Source organism: Gymnoscopelus braueri (genome assembly GCF_963280865.1).
Source record: "Gymnoscopelus braueri genome assembly, chromosome: 11".
In the NCBI taxonomy this organism is placed as follows: Eukaryota; Metazoa; Chordata; class Actinopteri; order Myctophiformes; family Myctophidae; genus Gymnoscopelus; species Gymnoscopelus braueri.
This window is the reverse complement of record NC_137613.1, coordinates 26,071,797-26,095,861: the sequence shown is the minus strand read 5'-3', so window position 1 is coordinate 26,095,861 and position 24,065 is coordinate 26,071,797. Positions and strand designations below refer to the sequence as shown.

Below are 24,065 nucleotides of genomic sequence, written 5' to 3'. Positions count from 1 at the left end.
AAAATAATGAAAAAAGTGTTGCTTATAATATAGGTTTTATAAATATTGAACCCAGGGCCTGTGACTAAATAATAACTACATTGGATCCATTGGAACACAGGTTCTTTTTCCACCCAAAAGTAACAGTTTTGGACATACAAGGTTTTTGCCCGACAGTGACGATCTAGTACATATAACCCCCCCCCCCCCCCCCCCCATGGTGGTCGTGTGTTGAATAACCTGGGTTGCGTAACGGAGATCGCATCGAGAAACAGAGCCATCACCCCCTTAAAGAAGACATTGCACGCTCTCCCATGGTCCTACAGAAATAATAACAGCCAGACTTTACAGATGACATGGCTGAGATCAATAGGCTGTATTGTTTGAGCACAAAAGCTTCATTTTGCGTCCGTGCTCTCATGAAAAGGACTGATTGTAGTGGAGACTGGCTGTTTTATGGCATGATGATCATCACATACGCACACGCACGCACGCACGCACGCACGCACGCACACACACACACACACACACACACACACACACACACACACACACACACACACACACACACACACACACACACACACACACACATACATATGCTGTATATAAATGATGATCTCGCAAGGTTCTTTGTGAGTGTTCTATAATCCATTGTTGTTGAGTGGTCATGTAATTGTATCTCTGTTCCAATTTTGACTGTCAAGAGACACAAATGCACACAGAAAAGTGCATGTAGCACACACACATGCATATGCCACTAGACTGTATATGATGATTGATAACACATGATTTTCTTCAGATTCATAGTTTATTTAGCCTGCCTCAATTATAATTGTTTTCAATACACAATAACTCAAACAAACCCACCTCTATTCCATCCCAAAAAAATACAATACAGAATTACCAGAAAACAAAGCAAAAAAAAACAACTACAGAAACATGCAGCTCTCATTCAGTCCAGAATTGATTACAACAACAGGTTGGGTTATTGTACCTCACCATCTGCACAGGTCTCTTTAAGCTATTATTACTGTTATTGTTATTGACCCAGTACACCGCTATACAAGCAGCCCGGCCACAGCCAGCCATACCGACACTGGGTGTAAATTAACTAAGTAGATTTACTCAAGTACTCTACTTAAGTACAATTTTGAGGTATTTTTACTTTACTGGAGTATTTTAAATTTTCAGTACTTTTACTTCTACTCCACTACATCTCAGAGGCAAATATTGTACTATTACTACTACAATTATTTGAGAACGTTAGTTACTAGTTACTTTTCAGATATAAATTATGATATTGTGAAATATACATTAACCACTTTGGCCCTATTTTATACCGAGGCTTTTTGAAAATAGCGTCGCATCGCGACGTGTTGTGAGCTTGTAGATCTGCTATTTTCAAACATTTTAGTACTTTTACTTTTGGTGCAAGTACATTTTTATGCCAATACTTTTGTACTTTTACTCAAGTACATTTTTAACTCTGGACTTTTACTTGTAACAGAGTATTTCTATTTTGCAGTATTGATACTTTTACTTAAAAGTAGGGTAAGTGATATTTTTTGGTTAAAACAAAAAGTACTTTTTTTTAAGGTTAAAATACTATATTCTGATTAGTAATCATTGCTATAGAGTGTTTGTTTCAGTAACAGGAGTCTCCCCGTCTCTCCAGCTCTTTAATAAACAGAAAATACATTTTTCGGTAGGTGTCAAAATCTCAGCCAATCAGGAGAAAGTACCCATTTTTAAGCTTAATTTGTATAGTTTTCAGTTCCAATTTTGCATGCTCATTTCTTAGTGTCATCACTTCCAATTTCACTTGTTTAATCTGTATCCTGATTGAGTTCTCTGTCCTGGTTGGATAAAATTGGAAATGAAACTGAAACTGAAACGAAAATGCATTTTCTGTTTAATAAAGAGATGGAGAGACAAGGAGACTCCTAATACTGAACAAACACTCTATAGCAATGAGTACTATCAGAATATAGAGCTATTTAACAATTATTTTAACCAACGCAAATCACTTACCCTACCTTTTAAGTAAAGAATTTGAGTACTTTTTCCACCACTGCATGCGCGTGCCATGCGCCAGTGCGCGAGCACCAACAGCACCCAGTTCTATAGCACACCCCCCACTGATCCAGTAAGCCCCAACTCCGTCGGCCACACTACAGTGCACCATAAGGCCAGCCCGCCAAGTCTCCACCCCACTGAAATCCCCCAACCCATATAGGAAGATGAACCGCAGAGCCAGACCAGCGCCTCACACCCTCCTAGTATAAGTTAGGTATGTCCCCTGCTTTCAGTACAAACACCTGTCTGTTTTGCATCCTATAAGATGAATTCTCATATGCCGCAATATTTCCTAGTTCAGTCAACCCATTACTGCATGGAAGGTTCCCCTGTTGCTGTTACAATGATGACAAAAGGAATGCTTGCACACCAACATAACAAAAGGAATGTCCACGGAGGTTTGGCAGATGCAAAACTATTATTTTTTAGCGTCCGTGTCCACAGAGAGCACCTTTGAGCTGGTGCGCTCCTCTTCCCAGTGCAGAGCATCGCGCTTCAGTGCTCCCGACGCCCGACGTGTTTTGGCGCAGCGCCCTGGGCGCTTCAAGCTGGAAACATTTCAACTTCTGGAGAGGAGCTCTGCTCTTTTTTATTCCTCCTGGCTGTGTTTGACAACCCGCTAATTTACAACCTGACTTTGAATCGTTATCCCACTGACCTGATACTAATTATCATGGTCAGGATCATGTCAGCATCATGTCAGTATCATGGACAGTATCATGTCAGCATCATGGTCAGTATCCTGGTCAGTATAATGTCAGTATCATGGTCAGGATCATGTCAGTATAATGGTCAGTATCCTGGTCAGTATAATGTCAGTATCATGGTCAGTATAATGTCAGTATCATGGTCAGGATCATGTCAGTATAATGGTCAGTATCCTGGTCAGTATAATGTCAGTATCATGGTCAAGATCATGTCAGTATAATGGTCAGTATCCTAGCCAGTATAATGTCAGTATAATGTCAGCATCCTGGTTAGTATCATGGTCAGTATCCTGGTCAGTATAATGTCAGTATCATGGTCAGGATCATGTCAGCATCCTGGTCAGTATCCTGGTCAGTATAATGTCAGTATCATGGTCAAGATCATGTCAGTATAATGGTCAGTATCCTAGCCAGTATAATGTCAGTATAATGTCAGCATCCTGGTTAGTGTCATGGTCAGTACCATGGTGTTCAGTACCTGTGTGTTCGAACGGTTGATCAGTTCGAACACACAGCGTGTCAATAAACACTGCATGCGTGTGCTATGGACATCATGATATCCAAATCCAAAGCGAACCCCCCCCCCCGCTCCAAAAAACGCTTGTCTGTAGACACAGCACATTAATGATGACAAAACTAAAAAGTGCTACCAAAAAAGGGTGTAAAGGTGTAGATAACATGTTTCGGTTAAGAAGTGTAAAGACACACACCTGCTGTGTCCTATTTGTAGGGACAAGATGGTCAATCAGGGATCGTTCATGTTCCAGGGCTCAGAACACACCCTCCCAATATAAGTAAGGTATGTCGCCCGTTTCAGTACAAACAACTCTATTTTGCATCCTATAAGATAAATAATCATACGCCGCAAAATTTCCCAGTTCAGTCAACCTTTCCTGCATGATTTCCACATTATTTTGTAATATATAATATCACAAAGGGAATGCATTGTGCCGTTGTGACACCTCCCCCAACTCAGCCTTTGATTTAAAGCAGCCATTTTAGCTCTCAATCGACCCACTGTTTATCCTGTTAGTATTATTGATTAACATCATGGAACAGAATGGAATTGGAAATAGACTTTGTCCATTCAGTATACATGCACAGTACAATCCTCAGTGTTAATTATCCCCGCCAGGCCTAAGGCCGGGGTCAGAGATTATATATTTTGGCCCCTGTGTGGGTCTGTACGGAATATATAGTATTTGTTTGTCCGCAGCTAATCTCGCAAAGTTCTACACCGATCAACATCACATTTCTTGTGCGGACCATTAGGCAAAGGAACTCATTCCCCGTATACTTGGGCCTCATGGTGGCTCTACAGTAGCCCATTTGACACTTATAGCCTATAAGTGAACTATACTGTAGGTAATTATTTTGCTACTCCTACACATCTTGTCCAGAACTCAAAACATCATCTCTGGAGTCATGTGATACAGTAGATCCGGTTCATTTGATTATATCTGTACACTCTCTGAGTGTAATTGGCACGAAGCCAATGTTGCCTCTTTTGAATAAACCAGTAAGGCATCTTATCAGCTCTGTTTTTGTAAGGCCTCCTGGGTTTTTTCAGGTTCAAAAACCTCTGGCAGGTTTCACACCGTGCCTTTCCACCTCTCTTAGACTCAACACACCGAGTACACACACACACACACACACACACACACACACACACACACACACACACACACACACACACACACACACACACACACACCCTCTATCATCCCCAGCAATAACGAGCTGTCATTGGGACTCAGTGATCTATGTGTCTGGCTGTGTCAGCGAGCAGGCATGCTGAAAGGCTGCTCTCCACTTCCGAGGCCTGCCAGTCAGTGCTGGGGGCACCTGAGACAGGCCTGGTGTCAGCCAAGGAGCATGATGGGTAGGCGAGGGGAGGGGATCAGAGAGAGAGAAAGATGGGGGGATACCAGCCATGTCAAAGCTTGACTCCCCCCCCCCCCCCCCCCCCCCACACGCACGCACGCACACACACACGCACACACACACCACCTTCCAAAAATATCCTGAAATGATAGGGAAAATACCCACCAACTAACAATGTTCTGACAGCCTAATAACATTTCCTGCAGAGGATTACAATACCTGGCATATTCCCCCTATTTTTAAAGATCAGAGATGGCTTTGGATGGAATTAAGTCTTAGCGCAATCGCATAAATAGGTATTTTACGCGGTTACAGAAGTGAGTTTACACTTTTGACAACGGGGGCGGGTTTTTGGGTGCAGTCGGGCGCCGAATGTCAGCGAGATAAGCAGATATATGCTTCCAAATAACTCACCGATGGAACCCCAGATGCAAGCGTGCCGACGCACCCCTGTAGAGTAATGTATTCTCTCCATATTGCATGAGATATATTATCTAGCCTCCCTTATTGTGTCGGTGATAAATGCAACACACATTAACTCCACCAAAATGCATTTCTCCCATTTCCACAATAAAGGGCCTTCCTCTTTCCCCTGACCTTCAGCAGGGCTTGCAAAGCCAGCATAAAATATGCATTTAGGGGAAGCAGCGCGAGTGGATGTGAGGTTCCCGCGCGGAGATTGCTTTCTTTTGTACAGCGTCATGCAGGAACATGTATCACTGTCCGCCTCCAACAAACAGCCAGTAATATGCAGAAATATTAAGTAGGATCAGCAAATAAATATATGGAGTGGAGCCGGCGCTATGACAGATGTTGGCTATTTGCATGGAGCTCTTCTGTCATGTCATTAGCCGGCGCTCTCAGCCAAGCAGGGCGAAATGAATGAAGTGGCTGTGCCTGCCTAGTGGCTGGCCCTTTCAGTCTGCGTGTGCATGCGCGCATGTGTTTGCATGTTGAGGTGCGACGCATGTACAAAGAACATGTGTCTGACTGAAATGTTTTGCAAGATAACTCTCTCTCTCTCTCTGTGCTTGTTCATGCAAGACTGAGTTTGTCTCTGCATTTTTTATGTTGTCCAATTCCCCCCGCACCAAACTATTGTAACTTCAACCACATTAAGCCTGGCGTCCCCATTTTTGGCTAATTTTCTTCAGACGGAAAACGCATTGCATCGCGATATGTTGGGGACTAGTAGATCTTACATTTTTGCTATTTGTCATACAACAAAGTAAATGGAGTACAGGTTTTGTTATGGGTACAGCTAGGTACAGGCATAATAACATATATCAGGCTTGTATAGTGCATTTCGTGAACCCAATGCGCTGAATGGCATATCACAAACTCTATGATTCAACATTTATTCACATGCGTTATTATTTCATGATAACGCACATACCGGTAAGCGCATCAGGCATGTGTTTGTGTGTGTGTGTGTGTGTGTGTGTGTGTGTGTGAGTGTGCCCACACACACACACAGACACACACGCTATTCCCTACTGTGCCCCACTGCACTGCCTCGTATACTTCATTGTCCGCAGTTTCTCAATTTCTTCGTTGGGCGAGAGAGTGGTGTATTTTAAAGATTGATTTAGTCACTGGAGCAGGGAGTGTGTATTCACACTGTTTCCCCAGCCTGCTCTCGCCGGTCAAGGCCGCATGAGTTTCATTCTGGTGAAAACATGCAACCACTATATGGCTTCAGGGACACCGTATAGCACCTGACCTCACCCAGCTGAACATAAATGAGTAAAGAGAAACATACAACACAGTGCAATACCCTTTATTAACCCCCCAGCCCACCCCAGGAGGAGCATATATATATATATACAGAGGCTCTTGCAATCAGGCACAACATTGTTCAACGTCCGCGTGCGTGCGCTGTCGAGCACGGAGAGAGAGAGAGCGAGAGAGAGAGAGAGCCCGGCGTACCTCACAGTCTGTTGTAATGGCTTGGATCATCAAGTGCTGTTCAAAACGAGGGGGGGGGGGGGGAGGGCGCGTGGGGGGGGGGCTGCTCGGAGAAACGAGTATTGATTTGAAAATGTCTTGTTTTGTTATTTTCAAAGCTTTCATCTGTGTTTTTCACTTTGCTGCCGAAGTGCCTGAGGTCATGGTTGGGGAGGTTATAGAATGTTCTGTTCTGTGATCTGCGTGTGTGTGTGTGGCGGTGTGTGTGTGTGTGTGGCGGTGTGTGTGCGTGCTTGTGTGTGTGTGTGTGTGTGTGTGTGTGTATGCGCACGCCAGCGCGTGTGCCCGCGAATGTATCGCATGTTGTCAACCCCAGAATACGTACGGTCAGGCAGGAGAGTCATATATCTGACAAAGTGCAGCCAATAAAGTATAATTCATGAGCGCTCCAGTGTCTGTGGATAGTAGTCATTACTCTTGTGTTGGTGTGCATGCAGTATATCAGGGCTCTGAACAACAGCCCTCATCACGATATTGATTGCCTGACACCCTCTGAAACATCTACCCCCCCCCTCCAACACACACACACACACACACACACACACACACACACACACACACACACACGCACACAGGACTGAGACGGGGGGGCAACAGAGAAAGGGGTAGCGAGAGCCCAAGAGAAAAGGAAGGAGACTTTAGGGGGAGTGAAGGTAGGTCTGGAACGTACTGTATCACTCCGTCTCAATCTTCTGGCTCGTTCTGTAGAAAGCTGTTCATCTCCGATAAGACACACATCCATGTTTTCGGACCTTAAAGCTACTATCGGTGAGTTTTATGTCTTTCCCAATGGAAAGAGGGTATCGATGTCCAAACTACAATAAAGATGGTCCGGTGTCCAATTCCGTCTGCTTCAAATAACTTGGTGGTGGTTGGATCCAGGGTTATAGGTTTAACTAAAAGAGATGGGTGGTCTCCAGTTAACATAACCTGCTGTGTACCGGTATGCCCAGGGGTGTAGTGGAGGGGGAGCGCCACTTCTAAAATAGGATTTAGGTTTTGGTCAATTGATATAGCCACTTGAACCCCAGCATCCATATTCTTGTGGGTGGGGGGGGCGGGGCGATTAGCCAAGAATAGCAGATCTACAAGCTGACAACTTGTCGCAGCACGACACGGCGTCAGCTTGTAGATTTTTGTTTAAGAGATTTGGTGTAGAGGGAAAAAAGCAGTATAGATGCGCTCCCGCACTTCTAAAAGTAGCACTACCCCTGGGTACGCCTTTAACACAACGTACGCGCGTAAACACACACTTATGTAGGCCAGCACCAATCTTCAGGCCAGTTTCCGCCTTCGTCTGTCTGTCACTAATTGATAAATGTGTGCGACTTCCTCCTCTATATACTCCCCATGTATACCGCACAGGAGTATGTATCCTGTTCTTGATAACACACACGTACTGTACAGTTCAGTACACATCATGATGTTCTTATTATCTGCACGTTTCCTCTTTGGTGGGTACACACACACACACACACATGCTGCTTTGTGGATGCCGACTTGCAGCCTAATCAGTAGCATGTAAAGAACACATCCATGTACATCCATGCATGTTGTGATTTCGGCGCGTTTGATCCAACGTTCATTTGTTCCATCCATGACGCTTTACATGTCGTCCTCCAGGAATCACAGCCTGTGACTTTTTTTTTCTTCCACCGCCGTGCCCTTGCCGTGCGTGTTTTGTCGTCTAACAGGTTTTTCCTCCCTTTCTTCTTCTCTCGTTCCATGTCTCCGCCAACGATGGCGTAGTTCCACTCAAGAAGTCTTTGTTCTCTTGTTAAGCATGTTCTTCATCGTTGAGTTTCATGGAACCTCCATGTTTTTTCTCTTCTTCTTCTTCTTCCATGTGGAGGTTTGATATACTGCTACATTAAAGATGGGCTGGCTCCGCCGTTTGCTGTCCATGGGTTTTAATCTAAATGAAGATATGGGTCCCCGAGGGCTTGGTGTGGTAATCACGTCAAACGGCAACACCCCTCTCTGTCACTCTCGCTCCATCTCGCTTGATCATCATCTCCACGGCAATTAAGGAGCAGATTTAGTTGGTATCAGGCTCTTAGGTAATCAGCTGCAGAATGGGATTGGATCTAACGTTATACGGCCGCGTTGTTAATCTGTACGAGCGGCCATCACGTCATTTATCTGCTCCTTGGATGGATGTGACACCTGGCGGTTTTCGGGGGATCTTGGCGCCCGGCTGAAGGTTATGCTAGGTCATTGATCGTGTGTTGTTGCAAAATGTTGCAAAAATGTTGGTTGCGTGAATGTATCAAGGGCAATGCAAATGTCTATTTTGTCACGTCGATAATAATGGAGCGCAAGACTGAGAAACCTCTGAGAGACGGGGAAACTTCAAGTGTGACTACACTCGTACGTCTTGCAAATGAGTTTTGATTTGTGTGTACGTGCGGGCATGCGCGTACGCACACTCGCACATCCACATCTGCCTGTGTGCCTGTAAGCGTGTGCGATATTATAAAATCTCCTTATATTACTTAATCAAGCAGTCATGTTAATTGTGTAATAGGCTTGTATATTTTGCCGCTGTCTCGTCTCATTTGCATATTTACGCCCGTGTTAACGAGGAAGGCTAGATTAGAAGGGGGGGAGGGTTGTAAGTGGCTCCTCCCTGAGTATCTCTGATTTATTTACGCCCATTAACCCATTAAGACCTGGAATTGTGTCATTTTTAGATTTGAGCTCAAAAGCATTATTTTACACTTTGGGCTATTCAAAAATAGCAGATATACAAGCTCATAGCGCGGCACCGAGTGCCGCGCTACGAGCTTGTATATCTGCTATTTTTGAAAAATCGTGAAAATGTGTGCAAATCTTTGAATATATATATTTTTAAAGCGAACATTTTTAACTCAAATCTTTGCTTCTGGGGGGTCCCTGGAACAAAATATTTTGATGGGGGTCCGCGGCCAAATACATATAATTTTGGGGGTCCTGGACATGAAAAAGATTGAGCACCACTGATATAGAAACATAGGTTTTTCAGAAAACTGTTGAGATTTAGGAGACATGTAGAATCGGCTTCAGGTCTCAATGGGTTAAACTGCTATCGTAGCGATCTGCAATTTTCCATATTTAATAAAGAAAAAAGATCATATTACACACATCTCAGCAACCAATCAAAGTCTCAACAACCTTCAAATGGGTTGATGGAAAGAACATATTTCACTTTGCCGTAAAACGCGGTATGTCGGGGGAATGTATGAATAGTTGGAAATTGGATTAAAATAATCAGAATGGGCAGAGAGAAGAGTCCTTTATTTGGACTTCCATGCCAGAGGGGCCTCTCTCTCGCCCTAGTACTGAGTCTGTTCTCTGAGGCCACGGCAATGATGCAGAATAATGAAAATAAGTGTGTCTATTAGACCAGCTAATCTTATTTGGCCTCTAACATTGGTCCGTGTTTTCATCACAGACTAAAGACCCCTTGTTCTCTGTTCTTTTTACGCACAAGTACTATATAGGGCCCGCACACACACACACACACACACACACACACACACACACACACACACACACACACACACACACACACACACACACACACACATCAACACATGCACGCATACATACACACACATGCATGCGTACACACACAATCCTAGCCTTTCGTAGACATACGCATACACACACACACGCACACGCACACGCACACACACACACACACACACACACACACACACACACACACACACACACACAGTCACACACACACACACACACACACACACACACACACACACACACACACACACACACACACACACACACACACACACACACACACACACACACACAGAAACAGGCTTCTCTCCTCCATTCTCCTGCCCCTCCTCTTCTCGCCTCCTCCATCTCCTCTCCTCTCCTCTCCTCCTCCTCCTTCTTTTCACTAAACAACACAGAGCTCCTCTGAGCCCCGAGCAGAAAGAGCAAAATTTACAAGAGGAGCAGAGGAGATGAGTGGTGCTGTTGTGTTCCCCTGAACAGCCCCCTTTTGACTGGAAACCAAAGGTCACAGCACAGCTCACAAGGCCTGCTGGGCCTGTGTGTGTGTGTGTGTGTGTGTGTGTGTGTGTGTGTGTGTGTGTGTGTGTGTGTGTGTGTGTGTGTGTGTGTGTGTGTGTGTGTGTGTGTGTGTGTGTGTGTGTGTGTGTGTGTGTGTGTGTGTGTGTGTGTGTGTGTGTGTTTGACTCTGCACATTTTCATGTGCAAGTAGGCATGTGTAAGTGTGTGTATTGTAAGTGTGTGTGTGTTTGAGCGAAACAGTGTGTGTGTGTTTGTGTGCATCTGGCTTGTATTTGCATGTTTATGTGCCAATGGATACATATTATGCGTGTGTGTGCGTGTGTGTGCGTGCACGTCATAGCCCGGAGGCACACGGGGAGGTCCGCCTGCTAATGTTATGGGCCGGGGTGGGGAGGTCACTTACAGTTTTGCAGCCAAGCTGCAGTCACATGACGGCCCAGCACGTCTGTATCTTTTCATACACACTGGATTACGCTCTATTACCCATCACACTGGGCGGCTTTGTGTTTGGCTACGCAGCCCCAGTTCACAGCGTGGCGTGCACCGTGGACCGGCACATAATCTGCATCACGTCGGGTCAAAAGGCCGGACGAGTTCGTAAGAAACTCTTGAACTCAGAAGTTCTAACGCAGAGTGAGAAGTTCTAACGCAGTGGAACAGAGAGAGCGCTCTCACAGAGCAAGGTTTATCTTCATTAGTGATCATAGGCTGAACAGAGTATCTTCTTCACAGCTGTCGAATGCTTACAACACTACACGCGGAATTAGATTACACCCGTTATTTCCTCCTGTGACTCCTGATTCACTGAAGTTTGTTGTTGTTTTACAAGCTGTGATCCGTCTGTAACTTTCATGTCTTACCTTGGATTTGAACCTTGGTCTCCCACACGAGAGACCAAATTTCCACTCGCTCAGGCAAAAGGCAATCCCTGCTTGGCCTGGGGAGATATTAACATAATGAATTTCAGGCAGGGGCAACTTTATTAGGAAAAACACACAAAAAAGGCTATGACTATGGATTAAAATCTATAAAAACAGTGGAACAGTAAAACAGAGGGGGTCACTGCAAAATGTACAAGCGAAAACTGTTTCGACCAATGGGCTCGACTCACGAGCTTGCGCACAAGCTTGCGCACGGGGCCGCGCACCTCTGTGACCTAAAACGCGTCACTTCTGTGACGCAGAACGTATCACAGTGGCCCCAAATAGGCTACGCCCATCACACTTTCCAACCCGGAAGAAGGGGTGAATTCGCTTCATGCGCTGGGTGAGCAACTCAATGCAAGTGGATGGGAGGGGATTTCGGGTGCCCTCTCTATTATTTTTAACTCTATGGGTTTAACGGATACAATTACGGATTGCAGCTTTGAGGAAAGATATGTTGGAGACTAGCTAACAGTGTGCATGTTTGTGTTTATTTGTTGATGAAGAGCTGAGGTGAAGAGTTGGCGTACGGGGACACACCTCTGTGATGATTGGACGGATGGAGCCGGGGAGACAGAAAGTGTTTGGCCTGTCATCTTGTGTTCTGGGTGAATGGATGAACACGCTAATGCCTATAGAGGTGAGTTACACATCCTCACTGTCCATTGTTTAACATATAGGACGCTGTCATTTATCACACTGTACTGTAGGTGTATATACACAGTCAAATGATCTGTGCTAATTTGAATCAGAGAATAGCGTGTCATCTGCCACTGATCAGAGAATGCATCTGCAGACTTTCTGATTTCAATTAACCCAGAGGATTTTAGTATGTATGATGTACCCGAATGCACACTTAAAATCACACACTACACACACACACACACACACACACAAGCGCGAGCACACACACATAGAGCCTTAAAGCACTTAAGTACCACAGCAGGGTAAGAGTTAGAGGCAGAGGTCAAAGGTCATTTGCTAAGGGGTCTGAAATCATGTCTAAAGACATTAACACTGAAACACTCACGTAACCCCCCCCTCCCCCCCACACACACACACACACATACACACACACACACAGCTCACTCACATACATCGCATTATTTTATATTTTATCACTCTTGATGCTTTGCAAATATCAAAGAATTAATAAATCATACACACACACACACACACATGCACGTGCGCGCGCGCACGCATGCACGCACGCACACACACACACACACACACACACACACACACACACACACACACACACACACACACACACACACACACACACACACACACACACACACACACACACACACACACACACACACACACACATACTGATGCACACATACAGTACACTGATGCACACACTTCTTTCACATGCACACACCGGCCTACAGACACACACACACACACACACACACACACACACACACGCACGTGCACGCGCACACACACACACACACACGCACACACACACACACACACACATACTGATGCACACATACAGTACACTGATGCACACACTTCTTTCACATGCACACACTGGCCTACAGACACAGACACACACACACACACACACACAACACACACACACACACACACACACACACACACACACACACACACATACTGATGCACACACACTTCTTTCACATGCACACACCGGCCTACGCACACAGAGACACACACACACACACACACACACACACACACACACACACACACACACACACACACACACACACACACACACACACACACTTTTCACCTGTCTGTCCTGTCTTTTCTTAATTCAGTCCTAAGCAGTTGTCCTATAGCTGAGTGCTAGCAGCAGCTAGTGATGGATGGGTGTAAGACCATTAGGATGAGACAACAAAATCAATAGACCAACGTGTCAGAACCACACACACACACACACACACACACACACACACACACACACACACACACACACACACACACACACACACACACACACAGAGACAGACACACCCCCACACACACACAGTGGATACGGATAGCATATCCACTGCCACTGACGTGTGTGGGTGTGGGTGTGTGTGTGGGTGTGTGTGTGTGTGTGTGTGCGTGCGTGCGTGCAGTTGTGTGTGCTTCAGACAGGGTACTTATTTGTGTTTGATTGATACTGATGGATATGGCTGATGGATAAGCTCAAATGAAAGCTGTGTAGACAGGCTGATTTGTGCATCTGAGAACAAAAAGGGAGAATGACTGACAGACAGACAGACAGCTGAGTCTACCTCGTAAAACAACTGTATGAAGAGCTCTGGGGACCCCCTGGGGTCCTTGTGGGGGTTCCAGTGTGTCCCCAGAAAAATGGGATAATACAGCTTCAAAATCACTTTATATCCGATCTATACCAGTACGGCTATTTAAAAAAAAACTATATTTAAAAAAAATATTGTATGGGGGTCGACTGGCACAACATATTGTCAGATGGGGGTCTGCGGCCAAATACATATTAATGGGGGGGTCCTTGACCCCCCTTGATGATCGCCAGGCACAGCCGAGCATGTGCACGCCTGCGCGCACACACACACACACACACACACACATACACACACACACACGTGCAGCTGAGCATGTGCCCACTTACATGCACGCACACACACCCGCGTACATGCACACTGAGGCAGATTGGGGTGTAGATAGTTGTTGACAGTTTGCTGCTTGCGGTCTCGCAGACAGACACACGCAGCAGATGTCTTCCTGTGTGAGAGCGCTGCAGTTTTTTTTCTGTTGAACCGGGGCCTGGGCTTGTATCTGAACGTGTACAGCCTGAACGTATACAGGCTGCGCAGTGTGTGTGTGCCGCAAGAAACGCGCTATTTCATACCCAACGTACTGTACTTGCTGCAAGATGGACTTTCTATCAGTCCTCCCTATTTTTTTTCTCAGAACCTCATTCCCCAACCTGAATATTATGGAGCCCAGTGACTTCCTCTGTAGTAAATGGAATTCCCAAGCAAGTCCCTTCAATGGGACTCCACTCTATCTCCCTTAACCGGGCTGTAATTGAATTGAAATCAAACTTAATTGGATTGCTGCCGGAATGCCACTGAACGGGCGTTTGCGTTTCCTGGGAATGGGACGCCATGGCACAGAACATTGTGTGTGTGTCTGCTGCGAGTGGAGAGGGGGGTCGCGGGGTGGGGTGGGGGGGGCGACACACGGCACTGAATTAGATTAGAGCAATCATTTTCTCTGTGAGGGCTCTGATTTAATGCTGCTGCATAGAGGATAGTTCTCACTAAGGCGGTACATACATACATGCTGACTGTCAGCAGAACGGCCGACCTTCCTGCAGCCCTGTTATCAAATCACACAGACCAGTGGATGTACCTTCTGGAAGAGCCGCAGCGCTCCGCTCTGCTTTGTACCGTACAGCTTGTACATGTAGTACATGTACATTACATTACGGGTTTCTTTTTTGTCTGCCACTCTTCTGAGTTGAGTCAACTCGTCTGTATTCTCCTCTACTCATCTGCACGTATACGGCTGCCGTGTTCTGTCCTCACACACACACTACTGTACAGTATGTGTTGTTGTTGTCCATACAGACACCTGAGCCGAGACACCGTGTGATTGGCCGAGAGGTGGGAAGGGGAGCGCTTGTTTTGGTTATACGTGATGACCCATTTCGTCCGCCGAGGCTCGCCCCGTTCGGACGATGCCCTCGCCGACCGGTGAGGCCGCCGGCTGTTCAGTTCGGACACTCATACACCTATAGCGGCTTACTTGGGCCTTAAAAGTCAGGTTTTAACCCTATAGCGTCCCTTCTGGGGTTAACTTTCTGTCAAAATAGCAGATCTATCTGTACAAGCCAATCTATATTGCATATAGATTTAATAGATTTAAGAATACTTGTGGACCTAGTATAGAGCCCTGGGGGACTCCTGTCAACCGCTGTAAGTATATAGGGTTTAAGTGGTTAAAAAGTTATCCATTTGTTGTAGAAACTCTCACAGTGTTACTGTCCGCATGCTGTCCTATAGGGAAAACAAAATCTCCCATGTGTACTCAGTCCTACTCAGCTTTTAAGTTACTCAGATCTACTTCATTCAACTCTGTTCTGTTCGACTCCGCTGTACTCTGCTGCAGTTCACTCCACTATACTCTCTACTCTGCTTTACTCTGCTCTGTTGAACTATGCTGATGTTTCCTGGCTTTCACTATTATATTTATATTTAGCTCAGCCTCCACCACTTTTTTTGGTCAAATGTATTTTATGTAACCATACCTGTCATATTGAGGAAGTTGACCCACTGATAGCATTGTGGCCGACCATTGTCCTCTGTTTATGGTATGTCACATCTGTTATGACCAGGGGTTTGGAAGGAAACAACACCACAGACTGCTGCTGATAGGCCTGCCCTCAGTTGGATAACAAGGGTAATAATGTGTGCATCACATATGCATAGCCTTATTTATTCACAAAGACGAGAAAATAGCATCAATATTAAGTGAATAAATAAATTGACATTTTTGCTACGAGGAACTGCACGCCACACAGTATAGTCCTGCTGGGATTTCCTGACAGTGCGTGGAGGGAGTTGACTCAGAACATGGAATGTGCTGCTGGCCGTCCATACGCAACCATTCTGTTAAAGGTCCGGACATTTTATGACCAGATTTCTGCTTATTTCTCTCCCTGGCAACACCGAGTTGCCAGGTTCTGGGAGAGAAACAAGCAACCAGCGTTAGCTCGTTCGGCATTAGCGATAGCTTCTCAGGGACTTTCAGTGCATGTTTGAGTATCATGAGACTCTACAATGAGTAGTAGTAGAGAAAAAAATAACTTTGCATCGGTTATAATAGACGAATTTCCCTTAGGCACGCGCTCCCATCAGAGGCGTCAATTGGGTATGGCAGGGTATGGCAGCTGCCATACCCTGGCTCCAGGAAAAAAAAAAAAAAGAATCAAAAATAAATCCATGAATGTCTCTGCCTATCTGCGTTGATTATTCTGTTATTAAATTTCAGTAAAATAACTACCAATGCAAAATGATTGCTTTCACAGGGTATTTCATTCTTCACAACTGCTTGTATCTCCCCTATTCTCCCCTATCTTGTCAAATGGTATATTCCCAGGCCCAGCCTGGGAATCCCAGGTTCAACACAGGTGCAATGCGTTATTGTTAATTAGCAAGCAGCAGAGGCGCGTTTTTTCAATAGCAGACAGGCTGTTTTATTTACTTGTGAACAGTGAGTTAAAATGAAAAGGAAGCAGACCTCTCTGCATACATTTTTTGGTAAAAAGACTGACACAGCAACCCCCGCAGCAGACAAGCCGTGCGGCCGAAAAAGGGCCCCCCAAAAAAGGGGCCCCCAAAAAAAAAAATCTGACGCCACTGGCTCACATTATGCCAACGGAGGGGGTCGAAAAAATGACGACAGGGGAATCGCTGGAAAAAATCAACGCCACTTTCTACGTCGGTAGGTGAGTAACGACACATCAAAGATAACACTTAAAATGTCCGGATCTCTCCTTTAACCATCGGAAGGTACTGTTTTTCACATTGTTTTCTGGTTCGGTTGTGCCTGGATTAACATATTTTATACGTTGGCTCTTCCAAAATAGCTGATACAAGCTCGCAACGTGTCGCATGTGTGTAACCGAAGGTCAGCTATATTTGAAAAATTTAGAAAATTCTCAATCTTTATTTTTACATTTTCGCCTGTAATGACATGCTCATTAAAGGGACACCAGGGTTAAATAAAGTCTGGATATGAGATAAATATACCCCACTGCTTCTTTCTCCCTCCTATGCTTTGATTGCATCGTCCTCCGTCTGATTCTGGGTTGGGGACTATTGCAGGGGTATTGCAGGTTGTTTGTCTGTCTGCCCTTGGATTCCAGTCTCTCACTACTGCCCTTTCAACAATAAAAAAAGAAAAAGCAGAAATGCTCTGTAAAATAATCTTTGGGGAGAAAAACCTTGTGTTCAGTGCTTACAGTGTGTGATTCAGTTTCACAACAACATCTTGTAGGTCAACATGCTACATCTCAAATGAATTATAAGATTTTTTGATTTACCGTATGTTTCCATTTCACTTTTTTTCTTTGATTCGATGTTTTCGAACATAATTATGTAAAAACACGATGGCAAATCATTTCATTTCATCTTTATTTTTTTTTACATGATTACTTTTTCAAATACAAACCCCTTTTGTTTTTGCTCGTGGAGATCAGCTTGTGAGGAACTTTAGTCCCCCAGGGGTCTATACCAGGCCCCCTCCTTTTTACACTTAAACTAAATATGTTTGCCGAATTTTCACCCCAGAATACAGACGTTAGTGTTCAGGTGGTTAAATAAATGGTAAAAGATTGTATTTATACACTTGTTCTAGTCTTCTGAACACTCAAACACGCTTTGCAATGTATTCACAGTCATCCATTCACACACACCACAATGGTGAAACTTTGGTAGTCATTAAGGCCCTACACTCACACACAGACGGCGGGTGCAACCATGCGAGACACCACCTTGCTCATCAGGAGCAGTTGGGGGGGGTTCAGTGTCTTGCTCAAGGACACTTCGACACGCTGCCAGGAATGATCTGGGGATTGAACTGGGAACCCTCCAGTCTCCGAGACGGCCCGCTTTACCTCCTGAGCCACTACCGCCCCAACAATTCTAGGTCTCCAGAGTTGTTATTCTGAAAAAAAGTGTTCAAAAGTACATCATTTTTGTTGAGCGACACTTGTCGACGGGGTCACGCGTCTGAATGTATAAATTAGCCTTTAACCGTTTAATCATCTCTCGATCAGCGGTAGTGTCCCCTGGAGTCTGTATTGTATATGAAGTCTGATTTGGCCTCAAGGTGCTTTTCCGGAGATCGGGCGTCGCTGATACAACTTTTCCCATCAACCGTCTTTTTTATTCTCATTAGAAGTCGTCTTGGACTTAAATATAGCTGTAGGGTCCAACAGGGCTTCAATTAGATGGACGATGGAATTAATGAAGTCTCTCCCTCTCTCTCTCTCTCCCTCTCCCTCTCTCTCTCTCTCTCTCTCTCTCTCTCTCTCTCTCTCTCGCTCTTGCTCTATTTATCCCGGTGCTCAGGGGGACACTCGGTCTGGATTCAGTCAGTGTAGCGGCATTTTCTTCTCTTACTAAATTAAATATGTGTAATTGATGGATTCATAAACAGAGCTAACCTTGCCAGCAGCTATCAGAGCTCTCAGCCCCCCACCCCCCCCGCTCCGCCCCCCCCCCCCCCCTCCCCCCACACACACCCCCCGTAGAGAAGGTCTGTGTGAATATGTATTATGTCTGCGATGAAGCTCAGCCCTAAATCCACAAGTCCTTAAGTTCTTAGCCTGAGAGAGAGAAAGAGTAGGCCTACTGCTTGAGGTAAGATATTGACTGTATCAGTTTCTGAGCTTTCCAGGCATAACACATGACATCACGTCTCCCTTAAAAGCAGACAGCATTGTTCTTGTGAAAACTCTTGCTTACAGAACATTCTCCCCCCCCCCTCTCTCCCTCTCTCTCTCTCTCTCTCTCTCCTCCTGTAGCCTCTTCTCCCCGACAGCGCAGACGGAGAGATCAAAGAGAGAGGAGTCGAGTGAGTCGAAGAAATCGAAGTCCAGCGAGCGCACTACTGCCGTACAGTATAGTACAGTAAGTACTGTAAGAGTGAAGAGGGTGAAGTGAGAAAACTAAAATGTTCTCATAACAGCCGAGAGCAAAAGCGGTGCAACCCAACTGAGAAAAAAGAAAAGATTTATACTTTGTTGCGCGTCAGTGTCATGCAACACTGTACTGTACAACAACCATGTACTCTACAAGCTCACAATGTGTTGCAATTTGAGCTTGTAGATCTTCGATTTTTGGCACAACGCCGGTGTCTGGTTGTTCATCAGGTGTGGGTCATTTAAAGCTGCAATCCGCAAGATTCCCATCCTACGCATGAGCGGCACAATTTCTACTGCTGAGCTAAGATGAAAAGCTCATTTGGGAAGAGGATATATTACATTTTGAGACTCATGCAATACCTCTTGTCAAACAGCAGTGGTCCTACCCGACATGCAGCCTAGTAAACCGCCCCGGTCGCGGAAATCGCATTGCATTTGATTGAATGCAATTGAATTCCAGGCTTTACCAGGCTACCCGACATGTGGCAAAATAACAGATCTACAAGCTCAGCTAGATCTGTTTTCGCCAAAGAGATTTTTTGGTCTGGAAAGAAAAAAAGGGGGGGGGTGCAATTATAGAACTCTGGGACACCCTGGTTAATGTATATAGTATCAAAGTAAATAGGGTGTAAATGGTTAATATACTCTACCATACAGATTTGTTTAAGGAACGTTTTAGCTCCCTAAAAAATAAGAAAGAAAAATTAGATTTGTGTACACATACGCCTCTCTTCTCTGCCACAAAGACACGGAACAAGGGCCAAAGAGATGGCGCCCGATGCCCGCGCCGCCACCACCCGGCCCGCCGCATAATGAATGCACAAAAAAAGCTTATGTGCATTCTTTCCTTGCGGTCCCGCTATCAATAACGGGAGACATATCCATTAGTGCAAGAGTCTGGGGCCAGGGCAAACACTCCCTCTAGCATTTAAACAAACCTCCACGGGGACCCATTCTCCCAGACTCCCCGGAGGGCGCGAGGGGGCAACGCCGGCACTCACCAGACGGTACCTTATATACCCCATCAACGCATGCAACCGCACCGCGGGGGGGGGGGGGGGGACCGCCGTCTTCCATCGGTACTCATACTGCTCCCAGCGCAACACAGAGAGACACTGGACAGAGTGGTGGTGGGTGGGATTGAGGGGGGGGGGGGGGGAGTGCGAGGAAAATACACATCAGAGAGCACACTCATTTCCAGGCGTGACTGTTGTGTTTGCCTAGAAGTGCTTTTCCTCGGGATCGGGGGGCTGGCGATATTCAAATTAATGGAAGAGAGCGCGGGAAGTGAAAGATGAAAAATGCACACAGAGGGCCTGTGACTTTGAGTAATGCTGGTAATTGGAGGGAAACATATAGGAATTCAGTGGGCATGTATTAAGCAAATGAACACGAAAAGAATCCTTTCCCCCCCTCTCCGTGCGAGTCTCATTACTTATTACATCTCTGTAGTTGTGGGGTGCTGGTGGTGGGGGGGGGGGGGGGACACAAAGAAAGTTGCATTGTAGACACAAAATGGAACGCGCACACATAATCCACCGCGAGTGGCCTGTGAATGGAAAGCATTTGCTCTCCCGTCCGCTTTGCATTGTCAATTGATCAATTGCATTAAAGCTGGAATAGCAGCAGTGATGTGTTCTACCGTGGTACGGTGTATACGCCGTATACAGTGCAGATTTTTTTGGGGGAAAGCGTATACAGTCTAATAACCATTTCATCCATTGAAAACACGATAGCGTATCGCGCATGTCGCGCATGTCGCGCAGGGAATAATTATCGTATACCCTCCGAAAAAAACTACGGTAGATCACACCACTGAATAGCAGTGATACCCACATTCTGTGTGTGTGTGTGTGTGTGTGTGTGTGTGTGTGTGTGTGTGTGTGTGTGTGTGTGTGTGTGTGTGTGTGTGTGTGTGTGTGTGTGTGTGTGTGTGTGTGTGTGTGTGTGTGTGTGTGTGTGTGTGTGTGTGTGTGTGTGTGTCAGTCTCATGGCCTTGCAGGGTTTATCTGCTGGTTGCTCAGGTTCAGCACTCTTGTGTGTTGAAGTGCTAATTACAGTAAACGCACACACATACTTACACACACACAGACCTCAAACTTACCAGTGATATAGACACAGAAAGGTGTGTGTTGCACCAAAGTGGGTCTTAAATGACAACTGACAGCTCCAACACGGTTCACCCGCATACGCACACACACCCAAGAAAATATCTGTACTACACACACACACACACACACACACACACACACACACACACACACACACACACACACCTGTACACTTAATAAGTTGAAATCCACCGAGGTGGAAGGAAGGAGCACTCCAAAATAAAAGTTTGCAAGACACTGTCGGTCAGTTACCATTTGCTTTGGTAATAACTGACTGACAGTGTCTTGCAAACTTTTATTTTGGAGTGCCGCTTCCTTCCACCTCGGTGGATTTCATCTCATTGAGTTAATCTTGTCAGCTGAGCACCTGACTCCAGTTACAAACAACGTGTACCCTTAACTCCAGACGTAAGAGCAAAATGGCCGCCGTGTGAATGATGTTAATAATGGAAAAAACCCATTTGTCCCAAAATGTCCTCAAGCCAAAGCCATGACATTTCCACTTCTGCCCAAACCGCAAATACATCACCATTTGACGTTAAAAAAATATTCTTTTTGTAGCAGAGTCCTAAATGTGAAGCATGTTGACTCACCCAACCACCTGGGCCTCTGGTTCTGTCTGTCCCCCACGCATGTCTTTTCCTCCTTCAATTCACCAGCCCCCTTCTCCCCTCCACCCCCCACAGCTGTGTGCGTGTGCGTGCATTTGCGCATGTGTGTGCGGTAATCCTGAATGCCTCGCAGGGAGACGCACCGGACCGCTCCATAAATGTATGAGTCGCCAAAATGAAGAGGAGATGAGCAGTACGTGGGCTGGGGAGCCATGTCCAAACCTACTGACAGAGAGAGAATGTTCTGTGTAAGGGAGAGTCAGACACAGATATGATGTAGACAGGCAGGCAGGCAGGCAGGCAGGCAGACAGATAGACAGACAGACAGACAGACAGACAGACAGTCAAAGGGGGACAGCCTGGGGGAGTGAGGACCTGCACTCTCTCCTGACCCTCTCCAGTATCTCTCACACTGTCACTCTCAGTCTCTCTCTGTCTTTCTCTATTTTGCTCATTCTGTCCTTAACCTGTCCTTCCATCCTTCTGTCCTTCCGTCCGTCCATCCGTCCGTCCGTCCGTCCGTCCGTCCGTCCGTCCGTCCGTCCATCCATCCGTCTGATGTTCACAAATACCTACTCATTCCTGTCTGTATTCTCCCCTCGTCTCTTGTCTCTTTGTTGTTTGCGCCCCCCTTGTCCTCTCCTCTCTCACTCGATGACTATTATTTGCAGTTCAGGTATAGTTCAGAGGCAGACCCCGTCCCCTCTCTGCTTTCACCCACAGGTGAAAGCCTCCACTGACCACCAAGCCATGCTCTTTCGGTCCACAACCCCTACAGTGTGGGGCTGCGTTTGGATCAAGCCAGCCATACTGTAGGTTTGTTGGACCACTTAATTCTGGAAATAATGAAAATAAACTTTATGTGCACTCACTCACTCCTCTCCCAACTAGCGCTGGATTGGATTGAAGCGGCAGCCGCAGAACCATTAATGAAATGAATGGGCGCTAATTAATGTATTTATTAAAAATCGATCTATAAAAAAATATTTCTAAAGATTTGCCAAACATGAAAGAGGTTTAGGGTTATAGCTTTAACTTTAGGGAGGGAAGCTATATCGCGGTCGCAGGGAAGGGTTTAATTATGAAACTTTACTGGAGGAGCGTACAATGAGGGCCGACATAAGTATGCATAACATGATCTGTAGCATAGTAGAACAACATGACAATGGGATAAGTCATGTGTGTAATTGAAGAGCCCATATTTGAGACGTTATGATGAGGGAGCCTCCTCTGACAAAGCTCACCCTTGCCCCCTAGTGGTAGCAAAGGTGGTTGTTAGCGCACAGAGCCAGTAAATCTGCTGGACGAGTGAGGTGACAGAGATAGAGATTGTGTGCGTGTGTGTGTGTGTGTGTGTGCGCGGGTGTGTTTGTATAGTGTCTTGTCTGTGCATACGTGGGTGTGTGTTCCTGCCAAGGACCTGTCCATCCAGCCCATAGGCGTCCTGTAATCTGCCTGACATGCGCGAGGCCCCCAGTGACTCTCTGTTATTAGGCCCATTAGACAGCGGGGGATGAGCCTGAATTTTCATTAGCTCCAGTGTGTGTGTGTGTGTGTGTGTGTGTGTGTGTGTGTGTGTGTGTGTGTGTGTGTGTGTGTGTGTGTGTGTGTGTGTGTGTGTGTGTTTATGCGTGTGTGAGGGAGAGAGAGAGTGTATGTGTGAGAGATGAGTATGTAATCTCTCTGACATCAGGCTGGAAGGAGGGACAAACACTCCAGGGGTTGACAGATAATAGGCCTTCTTGGGACGAAGGGTGACGAAGAGGGGCTTCATTTTACAGTAGCTGTTTGATCAATTACAATATTGATAGTTGGCATGTGGCTGTCATGTATCACATCTACAGTACGATTTGACCTAGTTATGATGACCATGAAGACTTACCGTGGTCATTTGTTCTCATGTTTTTGTTAGTTAAAGGTGTAGTTCACCGCAAAAATGTTGCTGTGAACTACAGTTTTTTTTTGTTTTTGTCGCATTCCTAAGCCAATAATTTGATGACCGGCGGAGACTCAAAGACTCTTAGCAGATGCTCTTATCCAGAGTTACTTACAATAAGCAAGGTAGACACATACATCAAATGCAGAGAGACAGTGTA

At 45.7% G+C, this 24,065-nt stretch overlaps 1 protein-coding gene across 1 annotated transcript in view; it reads left to right on the top strand.

The window, feature by feature from the left end:
• The window catches only part of nrsn1l (neurensin 1-like), a 64,452-nt gene that overhangs the window by 8,390 nt on the left and 31,997 nt on the right, over window positions 1-24,065 (top strand). Inside the window, exons 2-3 of the mRNA XM_080443263.1 lie at window positions 12,091-12,224; window positions 19,128-19,233. The gene's annotated coding sequence lies outside the window, so the exon portion shown is untranslated. The remainder of the gene's footprint in view (window positions 1-12,090; window positions 12,225-19,127; window positions 19,234-24,065) is intronic.